This window comes from Chenopodium album, chromosome 20 (genome assembly GCF_948465745.1).
Source record: "Chenopodium album chromosome 20, dcCheAlbu1.1, whole genome shotgun sequence".
Classification (NCBI taxonomy): Eukaryota; Viridiplantae; Streptophyta; class Magnoliopsida; order Caryophyllales; family Amaranthaceae; genus Chenopodium; species Chenopodium album.
The window spans coordinates 29,070,894-29,092,041 of NC_137853.1; positions in this window are offsets into that span (position 1 = coordinate 29,070,894).

The following is a 21,148-nucleotide window of genomic DNA, read 5'->3' on the forward strand; positions in this document are numbered from 1 at the left end:
AGAGCCTAAATTATAAGTGCGAGTAGCTATGTGGTTTCTAAAATGGTCACAAAGAAGGAAGAACCAAACCAACAGTTGCTGAATTATTTGCAGTAGAACCATCAAAATTAAGCTTGCAAAAGCCTGGAGGATTTCAAAATTTGAGCCAGGTGCATAACTTAAATTGCACGCGAAGCCTAACCCCCCTGCGTAAGACCGTGGTGAAGAACATAACTTGCATGCGTAGCCTAACCCCTGCATAAGACCATGGTGTTGTACATATAGCTCCTGATGATGCGTGTATAGTATTGTTTCGCTACTACAACTTCAATTTCTGCATTCCATCTTGCGATCATGCAAATATGATGCGAGCCAAATGTTGGTCACGAGTCATATCTATCAATTTACATATGCATGTCATTAAATAAAAATCTTAATTTCTACATGTTAATAAAGGACTTGGGCAGGGGTGCAAATTAAGGCAAACACTAACTTAAATATGGTTCAAAAGTTCGTATATTCATCCATGATCTAAACCCTAAATGGTTAAAATCCATAAGTGAGTAATGATCTTGTGGATATTTAAAGCGTGCGGTGAAACTTTTTCTTTACAACTTGTTAGATCACTCACATTAGTGAGCAAAAAAAAAAAAAATTGTTCATTCTCTCTCTTCCCACCTTAATTTGCTCATGAGCATTTTTCGTGAGGAAATTATATCCCAATAGTGATCCAAAAAAAAAAAAAAAATGCTCATCATTTTCTCTCCTACTTTTTCACATACCCCACCAATATTTCTCTGTCTTACACATCACCATAATATTATTAAATATGTTTTGGTAATTTGGTTAATGAAGTTTTAGTGCTACTGTAGGCGTCGTTCGAAGTGCGCCTACGTAAAAGCATAGTGGTGAATATGCTTGGCACTCATAGGAAGTGGGAATTGACATTACGATTAGGGACAACGATTAGGGACAAAGCAAAGTAGGGAGCCGCCAACAAGTTTTTAAGGAACTTGTAAACCGTTCACGGATCATTTAAGTCAACCACGATTAAGGGACAACGATAGGCAACAACGATTGACCCGTGAAGGTTACACCCCATTCATAATCCATGAGATTACTAACTCCATATGGTTCGGAACCACGAAAGGAGGATCGGGGATGATGGTACGAAGTGAGTCATGGAGTCACATTCGCCCGTATTGGCCTCTACTCGATTCTTATTGTGAAAAGTATTCCTGTGATCTCAAAGGCATACAAACAAAGATTCAATTTGCTCCAAACTATTATTAAGCTATATTGGTTGAATATTAATGCAACACATAATTCTAAAATATTAGTGATCACTTCAATTAATAATAAGATTAAAGGAACCTAAACCGGTCGTCCAAATTATCTTATTAAGCGTGATATTCAATTACATATTCCCTTTAAACATGGAATATAGTGATCATAATAAATAATAATAGAATAAACATTAATATTGGAAGCAATTTAACAATAATAGCGTTAATCCAAATCAAATAAAAATAATCCTAATCATGATACTAGCAATAAGAAAATAAAATAAGTAATTAAATTAATTAATTACTCACATTCCGCGCGTTCCTTTAAATTGCTACATCATGAATAAATTGTTAGTAACTTCAATAAAAAATAAATCAAATTGAAATTAAATTAACTAAACAGTAGATTTGATTTGGTCCAAACCCTCGGTTAATTATACCTTTCACGCCTTGGTTTAAAGACGGAACCTCGGGTTAAATATGGACTCCTTGGAGTGCTTAGGGGAATTATTATGGAAGAATAAGAAAGCTAGAAATTAGGTTAAAGAGGGAGAAGAGAATGATTTTAGGTGTAAGGTGAGAGAGAATGATATTTGGTGCCCCGAACTGCAGAAAGGAGGGGGGTATTTATAGGGAAAATGAGCAGAGGGAACACACGGAACCCTAAAAAGATAAAAACCCTAAAAAAGGCTACCGCGACACGGCAGATTCTACTGTGTCACGGGGGAAATTAGTGTGACGCGGGGAAAAATAGAGTGATGCGGGAAATATTTGACCTACGGGAGTAAAAACGCGTGAAGGGATTACGCGGAAAAGACACGGAGTTGTCCCGTGTCACAGCACTGGCACCGTGACACGGGAATTCCTACCGTGACACGGCAGTAATTCCCGTGTCGCGGTACAATTTCCCGTGACGCGGGGAGTTTTAAGCACCGTGACACGTCAGCAACCCACCGTGACACGGCAGAAAACTCCGTGACGCGGCAAAGTCCACCGTGTCACGGCATATGGCGCCGTGTCACGGTACTTATGCCAAGTCACGGGGAACTAAAAAACATGAAAATCCCCTCCAAATTACCGTGTCACGGGAATTTCTCCCGTGCCACGTCAGATCTTGCCGCGTCGCGGCATTTTAGCTGCTGCGCGGTAATTCCAGTTTTTTACGCGTTTTTAAAATCATAATAACTTTTGATCCGTAAATCGGAATAAAGCATATAATATATCATTGGAAAGCTTATCAAGTCTACTTTCCAAAACAATTTGAATCAGGTCAAAATAATGTATAGATTTTAATATATGGCCGTTTTAGTAGAAGGGTGTCGGTTTTGGGCCGAGTTTATTGTTTTGCTCATATCGTTTTCGTTATAGCTCGGAATTGGGCTTACGATATATGGTTGGAAATCTTATTGAAAGACCTATCCAACCAAATAATAATTGGATAAAAATTATATAGCCATAAAATCAGTTCAGCTCGGTTTTGTAATGTGGATATGGAAAGTGGAAAGTAAGTTATGGTTTAGGGAAATGAGCTAGGAAATGGATTGGTTTATGAAATGTATTGGGTAGAAACATGGACTTAAGCACTCCAAAGATTAAATACTCAACCTGACCAATAACGGCGGTAAAAGGTGTTCATCATCGGGTTTGGTTTTGGGGAGACATTTTTAGGTGTCTACAGAAGCCCCCACTTTGACTGAGTTTGTAGAAACGACAGTTTCGAAAACGATAGTCAAAGTAGTCGATTGGGACGGAATCACTCTGTATATGCCGATACCTGCAGAAGAATGTTATTTCCACAGATAAAAGAGTAAAGGGATAGAATGCATATCTGACACCAGTGTATCAGTGACAAATGAGTTTGGTAGCTTCCTATGCTTGAAGGAATCCACCGGATGATACTTTCCATGCTTGAGGAAAGTCGACAGACGATGTTGGCAGTTTTCTAATTTTGAAGAAACCCACCGGTTGAGATACTTTCCATGCTTGAGGAAAGTTGAGAGATGACAATTTTCCATGCTTGAGGAAAAACTTGTCTAATGATGAAATTGCAAGTCTCTGAGTATCGAGAACCTTGCGCCGTGAATCGCCTTCGCTTGGGAGATGATCACTAAAATGATGATGGTTCGATTGTCCCCGAACGTGGGCTGTAGTTGGTTCGCTTGTCCCCAAACGTGGGCCGTAATTGGTTCGCTTGTCCCCGAACGTGGGCTGTAGATGATCCGCTTGTCCCCGGACGTGGGCTGTAGTTGGTCCGCTTGTCCCCGGACGTGGGCTGTAAATGGTCCGCTTGTCCCCGGACGTGGGCTGTAAATGGTCCGCTTGTCCCCGGACGTGGGCTGTTAATGGTCCGCTTGTCCCCGGACGTGGGCTGTAGATGAGACCTGCAAAATAAAATTTTCCAAGGGACTCGTCTAGAAGGGACTCGTATAGACTATGATTGATTTGACCAAGCATGACATGACATGTGTATGACTTGTGATAATTGTGTGTGTATAGTTTGAGTGTGTGTGAACAAACACAAGCAACCAAAAATGCAAAAGCAAAAAATTTCCGTCATTTTTGTCATGAGATGAGTGGAGGGTACCGACTTTCTCCCGAAAAAGAAAGACGTGAAAAAAATGATGTTTTATTTCCGAACTTCCCTCGATGAGAAAATTTTAAAAACGTTTTTGAATTTCCCCAAAAGAAAAGTTATGAAAAAGGGAAAAAGTTTTGAACTTCTTCGTTGAACAAGACGAAATGGATCGTATGGATTAAATTGCTTGTCTTGAAAAGAATGTATGCATGATGCATGTTCTTAGGCCAGGAGGCTAAGGACAATTACATCATGTGACACGAAAGATGAATGAACTTAGGTCATGGAGCTGAGCATCATATATGGCGTAAAGAAGTGATCTTGAACGGCGCTTAGGTCTGGAAGCTAAGCACGTATATAGATGAAGTGATCGATGAGTATCGCATAATGAATGTTACTTAGGTTAAGGAGCTAAGCACGATATGCGATGTATGAAATAATGAACATTGCTTAGGTTTAGAAGCGAAGCAAATATACAATGTCTCTTTTGATGTTGTCTTGAAAGATGACGAAACATGCGCAGCGTTGAAGTAAGATTTCATGATAGAGGGTTCCTAGAAGGAAAGGTGACATGGCTATGTATGTGTAAGTGAAGTGTGTGAAAGTGATACTAAGGCTAGCTGCAAAGGTTATGGTGATGGAAATAGATATGAGAAGAGTCGAGATGGTGACTCTTTAGGCTAGGTAGGCTAAATGATGTGGGTTCAAGCCCCCAAGTCTAGCTCTAAATGGGTAAGGATAAGCATTGGATATTCTTTGACTCCATCATGCATAAATATGAATGTGGCCGCACCTCAATGTGAGGTTGCCTACGTATCCGTTAGGAATCAGGCCAAACGTAGCTCTAACCGAACTTTGCACAAGTGTGTGTACACCTCAAAGAGGTCTTTCAAGGGTTGTAATGTGGTTAAGCTAATGGTTTAAGGAAGAAAGGGGTAAAAGGCTCAAGACCCGAGAGAAACCCCCCGAGATGTGTAATTGTGTATTTGAAAACTTTGCAAGTTTTATTTTTCACATATTTTTTTTGCTTTGAACTTCTTCTTTTTTTTTTCTTTTTTTGGTCATTTGAATCAATGTAGGCAATCCCGGATCATGCGGTCCATCACTCACTTAGCATTCATGTTTCTCAGGCACGGTACCAAGCACTCGATGAGAGACGCAATTCGAGACGTGTTCATATCAAAGACATTGGAACACTTGCCTTTAGACATTGTTTTTTTTATTTACTTATTCTTTTTTTTTATTTGAACTTGCCTTTTAATTTGAATGTTACACAAATTGCACACCTTCCCATCCCAGGTTAGGTGAATGTGGGTTGAATAAATAAGGCCAATCGTTAGACGAGGCTCAAAGTGGTTGATGAAGAAATGGAATGTGTGTTTGAATTGTTAATGGGAATAATGGGTTGCAAAGGTGCCTCAAGTCATTGATGTACCTTGTGTTTAGTTCGGCAATTGATATTTTTTTTTTTTAAAGATCGAGATGTAAAGAATACTCAATTTATTGCTTAAAATGGTGAAAAAGCTAACAAAATTATCAAATCACAGAAAAGGAAATCTACACTAGACTTGAATTGGGGAAAGGGAAAACTAATAAAAAGAAGAAATCATGAAATCTCGCTGGCTCGTCGTGCGCCCTGTCTTCATTGCTGCTTGTCATTTCTTACCACCTGAGGGACGGGAAGTTTGTTGGCATCTACTAAGTCTTGAATGCATCCTTCAAATTCCAGCATTGCTCGGTGGTGTGGCCCCTTCCTTGATGGAACTTGCAATGGGCATTGGGGTTCCACTTAGCACTCCTTTATTCAGGTTTTGGTTCTGGAAATGGCCCAATAGGTATGATCAAGCCTTGACCGTAAAGGCGATCAAAGGCCGCATCATAAGTCATTCCTAAAGGAGTGTAGGTTCTCCTTTTCTTAGGCAATGGAGTATCAAGAGCTAATACTTCATTGAGATCAACTTGGATTATATTATTGGTAGTATTTTCGGGCTTAGAAGACGAAGAAGAAGGAAGGTCGTTCTTCTTGTTTTTCCAAGTGTTGTTATTGTTACTACCAGCAGTCTTTATTAGCTCGTCCTCGATATTGATGCCAATGTCATATACAGCTTCGAAAGTGTTCAAAGGCAAGAACCTAAGGTGTTGCTTGTACTTGTAAGTTAGGTTCTGGATAAAGAGGCGAACCATCTCTTTTTCTTTAGGGGAATCTACCAAGAGTGCAGCCGTTTCCCTCCACCTGTTTAGATAAGCGGTGAAGCCTTCATTCTCTTTCTGTTTGAGAATGGAGAGTTCACGTTCAGACGTTTTAGTTTGAATGTTACACTTGTAACGATTTATGAAACTGTCGATAACATCTTGCCAAGTTGCAGTATGCTTGGCATCTAGAGAATAAAACCATTGTTGGCAAGCATGCTCCAAGGAGAGAGGGAACACTGTAGGGAAGAGTGTTACGTCCAGTCCCTTGAGAGCCATAGTTGCAGAGAACGCCTTCAAATGGAACATTGGTTTTCAGTTGGCTTGAACTTGGGGATATCAGCAGTGGAGAACTTGTTAGGCAGTCTGTCCTTCATATCCAAAGGAGTGGGAGGCCGTTCCACATAGGTGAAATCCTCAGAAATCTTGCTCATTTGCTCTTTGATCTTGTCCATTGCAGCCGCAGTAACATCGTTTTGCTCTACTGTGTCGACTCTGGTAGTGAGTGTTTGCATCATGGCAAACATTTCCTCAATGGATTTGTTGATATTCTCAACATCTTCCTTGGTGGCCATTTTGAACAAACTGAAAGTAGTTTGAAGATGATAAGTGATGTAGAGATGGTGAAGTTTTCTTTGGACGCTCTTAGACCTAAGAGGTTGCTGCGGTAATGACTCGAACCGTACCAATCTACCCCTGCTCCTTGACCAAGTACTGTGAAATGAAATAAATTCACTTAATTGTTTGACTCATTGCTCAAGATATGAAGGAAAGGAAAAAACAAAAAAAGTCATTTGAAAACAGGTGAGAAAGACTCCACTCATCTTTTATTATGACGGAAAAAGGGTGCATGAACCTAGTATACGATCATAAACGACATGGTGTATGACTAAAGTTGAAAAATAAAGAAAGTGTGTGGACTATACTTGACTCGTGAGTGATTAACTGAGGTTATGGACACGTGTTATGACCGTACAACTATACATGACACCAAACTGGACACATAAACCACATACGTACGCACAAAGAACCAAAAATGGACTGACTGGACATTCTCCTGGGCACCGCGTCACGATGCTGACTGTCGTGACACGGTGCAGTCCACCGTTAGACGGTAGATAACCCCGTGTCACGGCACTGTTCACCGTGTCACGGCAAACTTGCCGTGACGCAGTGCTCAGTTCCAGGCCTTTTTGTGACGTTTTTCTAGATTTTAATCGATTTTATGGTCCGTACTAATTACTAAGTGGAAAAAAAAACCCTCGGTCATAGATTAGTCCAAAAACAAAATGAAAAAACACATGTGGGTTAGCACCAAATAAACCACGTAGCATTTAGTCACGATGATGCAAAAAGTTCTCAACCTAAGGTCAAGTTCTATGTTCGACTATGGTCAAGCTTTGGGTGTCAAAAGGGTACCATGGTTAAGAGTTTGGACGCGTTAGCAAGGCAGCCTCCCTTGAGGGTGTATGCCAACGGGCGGCTCCGCGAGTTCGTGATGAAATCGAACTCGACTCCATGGTTTGGGTGGATTTAATAACTCGGATGAACCCTTATTGCCATGAGCGTTTTTGGGTTGATAGAGCTTAAATCCCCCGGGGCTAAGACGTATGTAGAACACATACGGTTTTTCAGAAAAATCGAAGGAAGTTGACTGTGAGAAGAGAAAATAAGCCACTGGACTGATTTAAGGACTGCCATGACACGGCAATGACCACCGTGTCACGGTGCTTCCCACCGTCAGACGGGGAACTGCACCGTGACACGGCAGTTTCTGCCGTGACACGTTAGTCAGGAAATCTGACTGGTGCCCTGTTTTTCTTCGTACGCAATCAAATTGTTCAATTTTTCCTACGGGACAGAACTAAATGCGACGTTAAAACGTCTATGCTTATGCAAAAATGCCAAATTAATCACAGGAATATTTTTTCAAGAATCTTTCAAGTCTCATCCACTCATCTTAGTTAAATACCAATCACTCAAATCGATAAATAACCAAGAATCCTCCCCAGTGGAGTCGCCAAATTGTAGGCGTCGTTCGAAGTGCGCCTACGTAAAAGCATAGTGGTGAATATGCTTGGCACTCATAGGAAGTGGGAATTGACATTACGATTAGGGACAACGATTAGGGACAAAGCAAAGTAGGGAGCCGCCAACAAGTTTTTAAGGAACTTGTAAACCGTTCACGGATCATTTAAGGCAACCACGATTAAGGGACAACGATAGGCAACATCGATTGACCCGTGAAGGTTACACCCCATTCATAATCCATGAGATTACTAACTCCATATGGTTCGGAACCACGAAAGGAGGATCGGGGATGATGGTACGAAGTGAGTCATGGAGTCACATTCGCCCGTATTGGCCTCTACTCGATTCTTATTGTGAAAAGTATTCCTGTGATCTCAAAGGCATACAAACAAAGATTCAATTTGCTCCAAACTATTATTAAGCTATATTGGTTGAATATTAATGCAACACATAATTCTAAAATATTAGTGATCACTTCAATTAATAATAAGATTAAAGGAACCTAAACCGGTCGTCCAAATTATCTTATTAAGCGTGATATTCAATTACATATTCCCTTTAAACATGCAATATAGTGATCATAATAAATAATAACAGAATAAACATTAATATTGGAAGCAATTCAACAATAATAGCGTTAGTCCAAATCAAATAAAAATAATCCGAATCATGATACTAGCAATAAGAAAATAAAATAAGTAATTAAATTAATTAATTACTCACATTCCGCGCGTTCCTTTAAATTGCTACATCATGAATAAATTGTTAGTAACTTCAATAAAAAAATAAATCAAATTGAAATTAAATTAACTAAAAAGTAGAGTTGATTTGGTCCAAACCCTCGGTTAATTATACCTTTCACGCCTTGGTTTAAAGACGGAACCTCGGGTTAAATATGGACTCCTTGGAGTGCTTAGGGGAATTATTATGGAAGAATAAGAAAGCTAGAAATTAGGTTAAAGAGGGAGAAGAGAATGATTTTAGGTATAAGGTGAGAGAGAATGATATTTGGTGCCCTGAACTGCAGAAAGGAGGGGGGTATTTATAGGGAAAATGAGCAGAGGGAACACACGAAACCCTAAAAAGATAAACCCTAAAAAAGGCTACCGCGACACGGTAGATTCTACCGCGACACGACAGATTCTACTGTGTCACGGGGGAAATTAGTGTGACGCGGGGAAAAATAGAGTGATGCGGGAAATATTTGACCTACGGGAGTAAAAACGCGTGAAGGGATTACGCGGAAAAGACACGGAGTTGTCCTGTGTCACAGCACTGGCACCGTGACACGGCAGTAATTCTCGTGTCGCGGCACAGTTCCCCGTGACGCAGGGAAGTTTTAAGCACCGTGACACGTCAGCAACCCACCGTGACACGGCAGAAAACTCTGTGACGCGGCAAAGTCCACCGTGTCACGGCATATGGCGCCGTGTCACAGTACTTATGCCAAGTCACGGGGCACTAAAAAACATGAAAATCCCCTCCAAATTACCGTGTCACGGGAATTTCTCCCGTGCCACGTCAGATCTTGCCGCGTCGCGGCATTTTAGCTGCTGCGCTGTAATTCCAGTTTTTTACGCGTTTTTAAAATCATCATAACTTTTGATCCGTAACTCGGAATAAAGCATATAATATATCATTGGAAAGCTTATCAAGTCTACTTTCCAACCCAATTTGAATCAGGTCAAAATAGTTTTTAGATTTTACGATATGGTTGTTTTAGTAGAAGGGTGTCGGTTTTGGGCCGAGTTTAGTGTTTTGCTCATATTTTTTTCGTTATAGCTCGGAATCGGGCTCATGATATATGGTTGGAAATCTTACTGAAATACCTATATAACCAAATAATATCTGGATCAAAATTATATAGCCATAAAATCAGTTCAGCTCGGTTTTGTAATGTGGATATGGAAAGTGGAAAGTAAGTTATGGTTTAGGGAAATGAGCTAGGAAATGGATTGGTTTATGAAATGTATTGGGTAGAAACATGGACTTAAGCACTCCAAAGATTAAATACTCAACCCGACCAATAACGGCGGTGAAAGGTGTTCATCATCGGGTTTGGTTTTGGGGAGACATTTTTAGGTGTCTACAGCTACTAATTACAATCATACTAATATAAATACAATTATTAAATATTAATTGATAATATTGAAATTTTTAACGCCGAACAATTAGTATTGTACGACTACATTACATTTTAGTCATTAGAAATGTTTAACGCCGAATAATTACATAAGCTACATACGATTACATTTAATACATACTACAAACCAACATAATTAACGAAATTAGATTTTTAACGTATGATTACATTAGACTATATTAAATTGTTATCATACGCTAATTAAATTTTTTACTCATGAATAGGACCATATTTTTGCCAAATGTATTCCACTAAATCTGTTTTTAATTGAACATGAGTGTCTTTATCACGTACGAACATTCTTCTCTGGACATACGTTTCGAAATCAACGTTTAGCGGTCGGCCAACATTGAATTCAAAAGGCTCGTTGTTGTTAATGTAGCACTTGTAGTTGGTCTTGTAATTTGCGGGCGATCTTGTTCATAGTACCTTCTTAAAACTTTGACCCGAGTATAGTTGTGTCGTTCATCTTCAACAATCTTGTTGTGCATAATGATACAGGCTTTCATTATGTCACACAAAATGTCTTCGTTAAACACAAGGGAGGGTTGTCGTAGAATGGCAAACCTAGCCTGTAAAACCCCAAAAGCTCGTTCAACGTCCTTCTGAGCCGCAACTTGTTTACTAGCAAATAATTTATCCTTCTGAAGTTGAGGAAGTGTTATACCTTGAATAAAAGTAGCCTATTTTGGGTAAATGTCGTCTGTTAAGTAATAGCCCAACTTGTATTCATGTTTGTTCACGGAAAAATGAATTTGAGGTGCCCGACCATGAAGAACATCATCAAATACCGGAGAACGGTAAAGGACATTAAGATCATGACAAGATCCAGGGATTCCAAAAAAAGCATGCCAAATCCATAAATTTTGATCTGCAAGACTGCAACGGCCTCCAAAATGAGGGTTGCATTTTATTCCAACCTACGTATTGCACTTGCCAAGCCATGGGACAATTCTTTCACTCCTAATGCATGAAGTCAATGCTACCTATCATACCGGAAAAACCTCGCATTTTATTTTGATGCAAGATTCTTCTTAAATCTTCGTCTGTGGGACTTTTGAGATATTCAGCTTCAAAATGTGTAATAACCCCTTGACAAAAATGTTGCAATGCCTTCCGGGATGTTGTTTCGCCAATGCGTAGATACTCATCCACGGCATCCGGAGAGGTATCGTACGCCAAAATTCTTATTGCAGCCCTGCAACGGTGATAACCCAAGCTTGCAGTCCTACAATGCTGGAAGAATTGATCCCCCTCAACCACCTTGTTCATAATCCTACGAAACAAAGGTTGTGCATTCGAAATTTACACCGAAATTGTTTGTACATGCCCTTTTTCCCTATCTCTTCTATCTGTATCCCCTCTACACTCCGGAACACATTCAACTTCAGATATGGGTTGGGCTTGTGTTTGGTTATACGACAAAGTTGGTAGATGGGCTGTGACATATTCATCAACTAAATGATCAAATTCTACATATTGATCAGAATCTGATGAGCTGGAGGTTGAGCTAATGGTAAACATTGTGTTTGCTTGATACTTATGATATTTTTGATAATTTTGAGCAATTGAATTATATTGTGTTTGTGTAGATGGTTTCAGTAGTATTTATAAGCATGAACTCTCAATGGGAGGTCAAAAATATGAATGACAATTCGATGAGTGATTAAAGTTACTTTTTGACATAAAAAAATCTTGACTATTCAAAATACAACAAGAAAATTGACATGAATGACACATGACTACTCATAATACAGTAAGACAAGGGACATGAATGAGACATGACCACAAGTGATTATGACTAGTCTTTGCTTACAACAATTCAACTTCATTACATAAATTAGAAAAATCTAACCCCACAATACAACTAATTAAAAATAAGCTTCACACACCACTAAAATAAAACCTAAATTTTAGTTAATACTTGAATTTAGAATTATATCACAATACTTAAAGACGTACAATTATTTTCTACCGTAGACTAGTTGAAGTAACTCTTCCTTGTGGGCCTCTTCAGCAGGAGTGAGTGGTGTTGTCCTTCCTAAAAGAGATTGCAGCGTATCAAAATTAATCTTCTTCTCTGCTAAATCAACTTGTTTTTGCTTCCTCTTTTCCTTTTCTCTATCAAGTTCTAACCGTTGTTGTCTTAAATTTGCCTCCCTTTCTCTAACCTCAGTACACGCCTTTATCTATTCACTGATGCTCAAAATTGCACTATCGGAATCAATTGCTTTGCCCTTATGCTTAGCCTTTGTTTTTTTTACACCGTCAGGTCGTGGTAGACCTCCGGACATATAAATCCATCAATACGGATTTCATTCTCACTCTTCGCCCTAGACCTCTTCCCACTTCCACTACTATCTTCCTCATCATCGGCACCACAACCCTTTCTTTCCTCCTTTGACAGACCCCATCTTAGTTTTGTCCTCCACTTTGATTCTTTATTAACCATTTCCACTCGATGCGGAAATGCAAAATTATGTTGTGGACTAGAGGAGATATAAAACAACTTGGAAGCGTTTTTAATTCGATCAGCTTCGTTGTAACCACTTAGCTTCCACTTTCAGGAAGTTTGTCTCATAGCAACTAGTCCACTGTGGCAAATCAACTGTCATTTTTCTCCAATGTGTCTCTTCATAGGTCTTGGCGGGAGTATATGCGGTTTCTCCGCTTGAACTTTACAGTAAGCCGCATGAACTTTTTGCCAAAGTTCGGATGCCTTTTGGATCGTACCACGAAGTGCATCATCACTTATTTTTAGGTATAATAACCCAATTAGAGCTTTATCCACAGCAACCGACTAAATGCGACTCTCTTTAGCAAGTGGTTGATTGGTCGGAATCCTTGGAGGTGGTGGAGGGTATTGTGGTGTCTTCGGAACAACTTCTTCTTAGCTCACGTTGTACTCAGAGTTGCTCCCTTCAGTAATGTGAGGAGTTTGTTGCTCAATATAAGTGTTTTCATTAGGAATTTGTGGAGGTGTTTGTTGATGAATAGAATTTTGCGAAGACGGGTTTCCTAATCTTTCTAGGAATAATTGAAAACTGGGACTAGTGATGAAATCATCACCTAAATCAGAAAAATGTTGAGCAAGTTGATAGTAATTAGGGTTGTTGGGATCCATTAAATTGTATAATAAAATAACAACAATAATAAATACTTAAAAAGCACCGATATTATAATTCAAATATCATTAATGACGTTTTAAAAAATATTAGAGTACTAAAAAAAATTAATTAACAATAATAAACAAAAAAAAAACTAACCTTTTTGAACTTTATATTAGAAAATATAAAATAAATCTTACTAGAATTGAAAGTAAAAATAATATAGAGTGTTTTTGTGATTTTTGAAAGTATACCAAAAAAATGTCAAAATAGATCTCTCTTTGTAGAGAAAAAAAAAATTATAACCGTTGATGATTTTTTTTTTATAATTATAACTCGGCCAAAATAGCCGTCTACATTAATTACCATTTTAAAACGATAACATTATTGTGATTGGGTATTGGGGCTGACAAGGACGCGTGTCAGCTCCCCATTGGCTGGACTGACGCGCCCCTGTCAGCTTGTGGGGGTTAAATTTTTTTTTTTTGCTTATCAAGCATCAAAACGACACGTTTTGATGATGGGGTCTTCAGTTCGCTTCCCAAAAAGCGTCGTTTTGGGGTGTGGGAAGCAAAAAAATTGGCATCAGTTGCTGAAGATGAGTGGGGCCTAAGCTATTACTGTTCATTCTTAATTTTGCTCATCCTATGAGCAATTTCTAAGTTGCTCATGAGCATTTCACTTTGCTCATTGATGTAGTAACTTTTTACCCACTTTTGCTCATCAATTTTGCTTATGAGCAAAAAAATGCTCACTGATGTGAGTGCTCTTAGAGGCTCCCTATTTTATTTCTTAAATTAGCCTTATTTGATTAAAGTTTAATTTTTAACCTATTCACCACGCATTGTCACATGTGTCACCTAGTGATGGAATCTAACGCCTTCACCTAGCCCTTGCTTTGATAAATAACGAAAAGAAATGAGATACGAGATCGATTGATAGAGAGAATAGGGTGAAGGTTCGAGGAAGGAGACATATAATGACAGATAACTAAGATAGCATGAATTACTTAGTTTGTTTGGGTTTATTTTGGTGGAAAATGAATTACTTTGATTATCTATTTTCCTTAGTTTGCTTGGGTAGAAAAACAATTTTCCCATAGGTAGTTGAATGTTACTTTTCAGAGAAGAAAAACCATTTTGTTTTATTAAAAATGTATGTTACATTTTCCTCTTTTTGTGACAAGAAGAAAAAGAAATTCATTAATGAAATATAGTCAAACGGTACTTACAAACAATATAAGTCTTAGCAAATCTAAAATTCCAACACAAGTACAAATCACCTTAGAACTAACTAGTTACATCGCAGATTCGATCAACGATTGCCTTAAAAGAAAAAATTTCATCCAACACAATACAATAAGTGAGTTAGCACTAATTCGGCTTGAGATCCACGGATAAATAGTTGTTTGGGTGAAAAAACTCATATGGCCTTCTAGATACTTTTGAAAATTATAAAACTTTAATTCTTCAACCTTGGACAGACGAATAAACAAAGAATTTAAGCCTAATAAAATAAACACTATCATAAAGATGAGATCCAATTATTGAAAGCAATTAAAAGGTTTTTTTGGGGTTTACCACCGGTAAAAACACCGATGGAAGATTGGAATCCGCTATAAAAATTTACAATTGAGATCAGAAGAAAAGAAATGAAAGAGAAAAGAAGAAGAGGAAAGGAAAACCTTAGAAAAAAAAACAGAAAAAATCATAGAGGGAATAAAAAAATCCTTCTCAAGGATCAAAGAAACCCTAAACGAAACGGAGGAGTTGTCAAGGATTTTCACTTAACAAAAGTCTGAATCATGTTACAATTTCCTCTATACTCCTTGATTACTTCTCTATTTTCTTTCTTCTATCCTTCTCCTCCCTTTTACTTCTCTATTTTCTATATAAGTTTCTTATAATCAAACAAATAAATCAAGTAAAATCCTTTCACGATATTGTTTTCTATCAAAAAATTTTATCTATAGAAATAAAATTCCATAGAAAATGTTTTCCGTCAAAATATATAATCGATCCAAAGCCACATATGAAGAATAATAATAATAATAATAATAATAATAATAATAATAATAATAATAATAATAATAATAATAATAATAATAATAATCTCCATTTCACCAAATAACTTAGTAATGTTGACCTTAAGTTTTGATGATGACTCAAGGAACCTAAGCAAACCCATAGGAGTTTTAACTTTTGTCTATTAGCTTTGATGTATTGACAGGTTCATATATGCAACGAAGTTCTAGAGTCAGAATGGAGCATGGAACAAGGTCTAAGGATGAGCTGTGGATGAGCATAGAAGACAATCAGAAGTCAAGTTCCTTGAGTGAGGAACTGAAGCTCCAAAGTCGGAGCTTCACAGTGTGTCAAGGAGTCTAATGTATCTTTATTGTCTATTTTAGGCTTCTTGTATATATGTTAAGTACATTGTTAATTGATAGGACCTAAGTGGATTTAATTTAATTTGATAAAGATTTTATTTTAACTTATTTTAATCTTATTTCGAAAAATATCTTTTTAGTTAAAATATCTTATTACTTAAAGGATTTTCTGTTTTGATTCTATCCTATTGTTTTGGAAAATTTGACTTGGTAAAAACTCTTTTGAAAACGGTTCTTTTACTTGGTCAAGGAAGTTGAGAGAATAAAGGGAGCAGTAAACCACTTCCTTGTAATGTGCTTCAGCTTGCTGCCAAGCATCCACGAACTACACTTCCTAATTTTATGGAAGTTGTGGTGTAGTGGGAGTTAAGGCAAACGAAAGCATTTCAACTTCTTTTCTCTAGTATAAATAGGATTGGTTTTCTGTTTTAAAAAGTACACTTGAGCATTACAATCCTTAGCTTTTCGAAAAGAGTCAAAAATCCACTTAAATCCTTGAGTGTCTTTGTACTTAGCATTTTTAGAGTTTAATCTTGAGTTGTATTGGGGTAGAGTTTGGGTAAACTCTAGAGTGTTTAATTGCTTTGAGTGAAGCAGAGAGAAAGGGAGAGATTTGAGAGCTCAACTGATTGAGGGATCAGTTGAGGGGGAACTTAAGTTTGTTGAGGAACTTGAGTTTAGAGTCTTAATTTGTAATAGGTTGTTTGCCCTATTATTATTATTAAGAATTGAGTTTAAAATCCCTTGTGGTCGTGTTTTTTCTTCTTGATTAGGGCCAAGAAGTTTTCCACGTAAAATCTCTCTTGCACTTTAAAATTTTTGTTTAAGTTCCTTTAAGAATTCAGCAAAAATTACTCTAGTTCCTCTACAATACAATTCACCCCCCTCTTGTATTGTTCATTCGAGTCAGCAAGTAACATGAAATTCATCTAGTAAAGTATAAAAACAATTCATGCTTCCAAAGTTTACATCGGCATGCATGCGACATAATGACTTCATCATGTACACGAATCTCAAAACTTTACTTATATAATTATTTATAATTAATTTGGAATTAATGTCAGCTAATGTCAGCTGAACTTGATCACTATTATTGCTATAATAGTTACATAGTGTAGTATGATTGTATGAATAGTAAAAAGAGTAACAACCACTAAATAGTGATCCAAAATAATCACGTAGAGATCTTGGCATTCGTATAAAATGATGATTTCCACGTGCATGTAATCGATTTCTTTGTAATTATAATTTCATTTTGTTTGTACTTAAGATCATATAATGGTGAACGTAACTTTTATAGTACTGAATTATTAATTAACTTGAAAACCATTATTTATAATGCTTATTATGCTAGTTCTTGTTATCTGACATACATGTATCATATTCATATAATAGTACTTTATACTTTTTTTTTTGAGGGAATAGTACTTTATACTTGGTAAATGATATATTAAACCTTTCTTATTGTACTTTAATTTAATAATCTCACCTTTAACTAGAAAACTAGCTTGTTCATTGATGTCTAATTATTTTCCCAAACAAACTTTATATGCGTGTATTGGTGTGTGCTTATATATTTTCGAATTGTTATTTAGAAAGCCATGAAAAAAGATATTATGTTGATTCTTAATCATATTGAATAATTAGTTCTTAAATATATAAATTAAATTAGTTGATATCTAGATGTATATGTGTATATATACTCCATATGTTATATATGAGAATTCGCAATATGCTAGAAACAAGATTAATTGGTTCATCTTGCCCTTGATACAAAAATTGTTATACATGTACTAAATATTATCTAAATGGTTTTAGATCAGAAACCAAAAGGTTGTATTTCCGACTTGAAAATTAGACCAATTCGAAGTTGGTCTATTGGACCATTTTTTGAACGGCCCTACCTTGTACAATAAACTTTGTGAATTCCTTTTTTTTTTTTTTTTTTTTTTTTTGTATAATAGAATATAATTATTTAACCTTTTAGATAATTAAGCGTTTGATTAATTAGATAAGAATATATAGTTTAGTTCTACCCAACCATTCCATTACCCCACCTTGGATATTAGATTGTCCCTAATGTGATAATGATATTACGCCAAAAAAATTTGTTAGATTGTTTCATGATCGATATCTCTTGGTGAAACATGTAGATTAGAGACAACAATTATTATAAGTCACTAAAAAACTAACTTCTTATTCATTTGGAGAACTTTTAAAGCAATTTGTTTACATAATTTTAGAACCATTTAACAAATCAATTTAATAATATCCGTTGGTATTGTCCTAATCTTAAGATGATGCAATCTTAAGCAAATCCTTTTGTTTATAACCTGAGTCAAGCTCACCCAAATTTAATTTATAAGGTTGGCCCTTATGATGAGAATCAATCTCTTTCACTGGGTTGGAAAAATAAGAGGAGTAACTACTACTATCCCTGCCGATACTATATATATGTACCTACTACGCATTATATATTGGCTTAACACGACTTTAGCTTACTAGATGGTGACCGTCCTAAATACTTTTCATGGTACAAAAGAATTGGCCTTATAACTTAACAAGGGTAACTAGCTAATGCCTATTTTACAAAATTCTGACATATCTACAGTTGTCTCCATGCATGAGTCATGTTATTCATACTCACTTAAACTCATCACACTTCTTAATGTTTATTAGTTGAGTTAGCATGATGATGACAAATTAAAGTGATCCATAGAATCAATCTTTATTATCTCTTCCCCAAAAACTAAAAACAAATAGTTGATAAACAAATTTTTATAGGGATTGAGGACCCCATTAAATTAATTAATAAATATTAACAATTTAGCAAGTAGCAAGCTCTAAACCTTTAATGTTTGAACATATATAAAACATACATAAACATGTACAATATATAAATTAATAAATAAAAAATCAACTTTTTGGATATTGACCTTCAATTAATTAAAGGTTTAAAACTTGATCAAATGGGTCATATTATGGGAATAGAAAGAAGCTCATCACGTGCCCATTAAAGGGGTTTATGTCATCCTTGAACAGCTCATTTGTAGCCACTAACAACTCTTTTCTTTCCCAAAAAGTTGCTTTTTTATGTAATAGAAGATGTGCATTATAGGGAGTATCCTACAGACAAATGCATCCTAACAACTTATTCCAGGGTCCCTTTCCTATTTCTAGGGGCTATTATATGTCCTTCATTTCTTTTATTTTATGAAAATTTTGACATTTATTACCAGGGAAAATATATCGCTTCACATTTGCTACCGGTTTAATTTTTTGGTTTTACTTTGCTACCGCCTAAATCAGAGTTCGTCAAAAATCACTACTACTTGTCTTACACCGTTACTATTTCAGTTAGTGACGCCCAGCCACCATCCAGCCACCACTTTGCCCTAGCCACCTCCAGCCGCCTCCCTTATCCCCAATCAACGCTGCCCAACGCCATCCCCACTTGCGGCTGCCGGTAGCCACTACATCCACCACCCCCTCCCCCCTTCTTTCCCCCAAACCAACACCCAACCATGCCGGAAACGACCAAATTAACAACCCGAACTGCCCAGCAGCCTTACGCCCACTAATCAGCCACCCCTATTCTCTCCCTTCCCCCAAACCGACACCAAACCATGCCGGAAACACCGTCAGCCGCAAAACACCGCAAATCAGCCGCAAAACGCCCACCATAGCACCGCAATTTCAACCCGCACTGCTCTTCATCGTAATAGAGCACCAATCAGTCGCGCATAGGAGTTCCCCAACCACCCAAAACCACCATAAGTGAAACCCTAAAACCTTTTTAGGAAGGTTTTGGGCTGGTGGTTGAGGGTTAGAGTTGTCGGTTTTTGGGTGGGGGAAGGAGAGATTCGATTCAGGTGGGCTCGCCGACGCCGGCCGCAGCTTGGGGCGCCGGTCACTGGCAGGTGGAGGGGGGAGGGTGGCTGACGAGAGGGGCTGGGGTTTTGTTAATTGTGGCTGGTTTTTAATTTTTTTTCTTTTTTTTTATTTCCTTTAATTTAATAATTTTTTTTTTTTATTAAACTTAACGGATCATGGAATTTCATTAAGTGATAGTGATTTTTAACGAACTCTGATTTAGGCGGTAGCAAAGTAAAAAAAAAATTCAAACTGGTAGCAAATGTGAAGCGAGGTGTTTTCCCTAGTAGCAAATGTCAAATTTCCTTATTATATCTCTACTTTGTTCAATCGTTCTACTTAGAATTGGCAAAGATTCAAAGAATAGGTTTATTTTCAATCTAAGTGCTCGTGCATCTATATAAAAGCTGCAAAGATAACGTTATAGCTAGGCAGAATTTGATCTTATATCTTGGACTACACCATATAATAATTTAACAATACAAACTATATGTACTTATAGGCATCTTGGACTACACCATATAATAATTTAACAATACAAACTATATGTACTTATAGGCATAAATTCACATTAACATACAACACCAATGTGATGAAGTGGAAGATATAGGACTTGTTCTCTTCACCTGAAACAAGTAAATCTGGTCTGAATTTTTTATGGTCTGATCTGGTCTGATCAAAATGTTTCTGATCTGGTCTGGTTTGATCTGATTTAACAATTTGACTAAACTTTGACTGCATTTTAATACTAATCTATAAAGAAAAACATTATCAAAATGAATCTTGTTAGATTCGTCTCATCATGAACTTTTTAAATATGTAAATTTTATAAATTTTTTAAATACACAATTAACGATATTTAACGATAAGTACATGATACTTAAAAGTTCTGATCTGGTCTGATATGATCTGAATCTTTCTGATCTGGTCTGATTTGATCTGAATTTATTAAGGAGTAAGTAATAAGTATCTGAAATAAGTTAAAGAGAACAAGTCCATAAAGAGATGGAAGGTAATAATACTTGAGGAGGTAATCTGATTATTGTAGTCATCTGCGAATGAGCTTAAAGATAATTATTAGACAACCAATAATCCTTGTGTATTGATCTATCATTCTTAGTAAGGCTCTGTAGCCATTGTAATTTATATTAATCTTAATGTCTTTGTAACATAATAGCTTATTTTGATTTACTATAAAATGATCAATGAAAGAGTTTAATATATATGAATAATCAAATCATGGGATGGAAGACCAATTTATGGTTCTCTTTGCAAATAATACATCTATACAAACAAATTTCTTGTCCACAAATTACTTCCTTCGCTCCACAATGAGTACGTACATTCCATATCGGTCCTTCACCCTTTCCCACATTATTTTCGATACTTCAAATTTTTGTTTGGTCCTAATTTTACTGTCTCTTTTCTTTCTTTAATATCCTTATAATTATATCTAGCAAATTCGATCTTTTGATAATCTTCTCCATTGATTCACCAAGTCATTTTCATCGAAGAATTAAGATTTGGAGTAAGAAAATCAAAATGACCATAGTCATGTGTATTATAACATTGCAT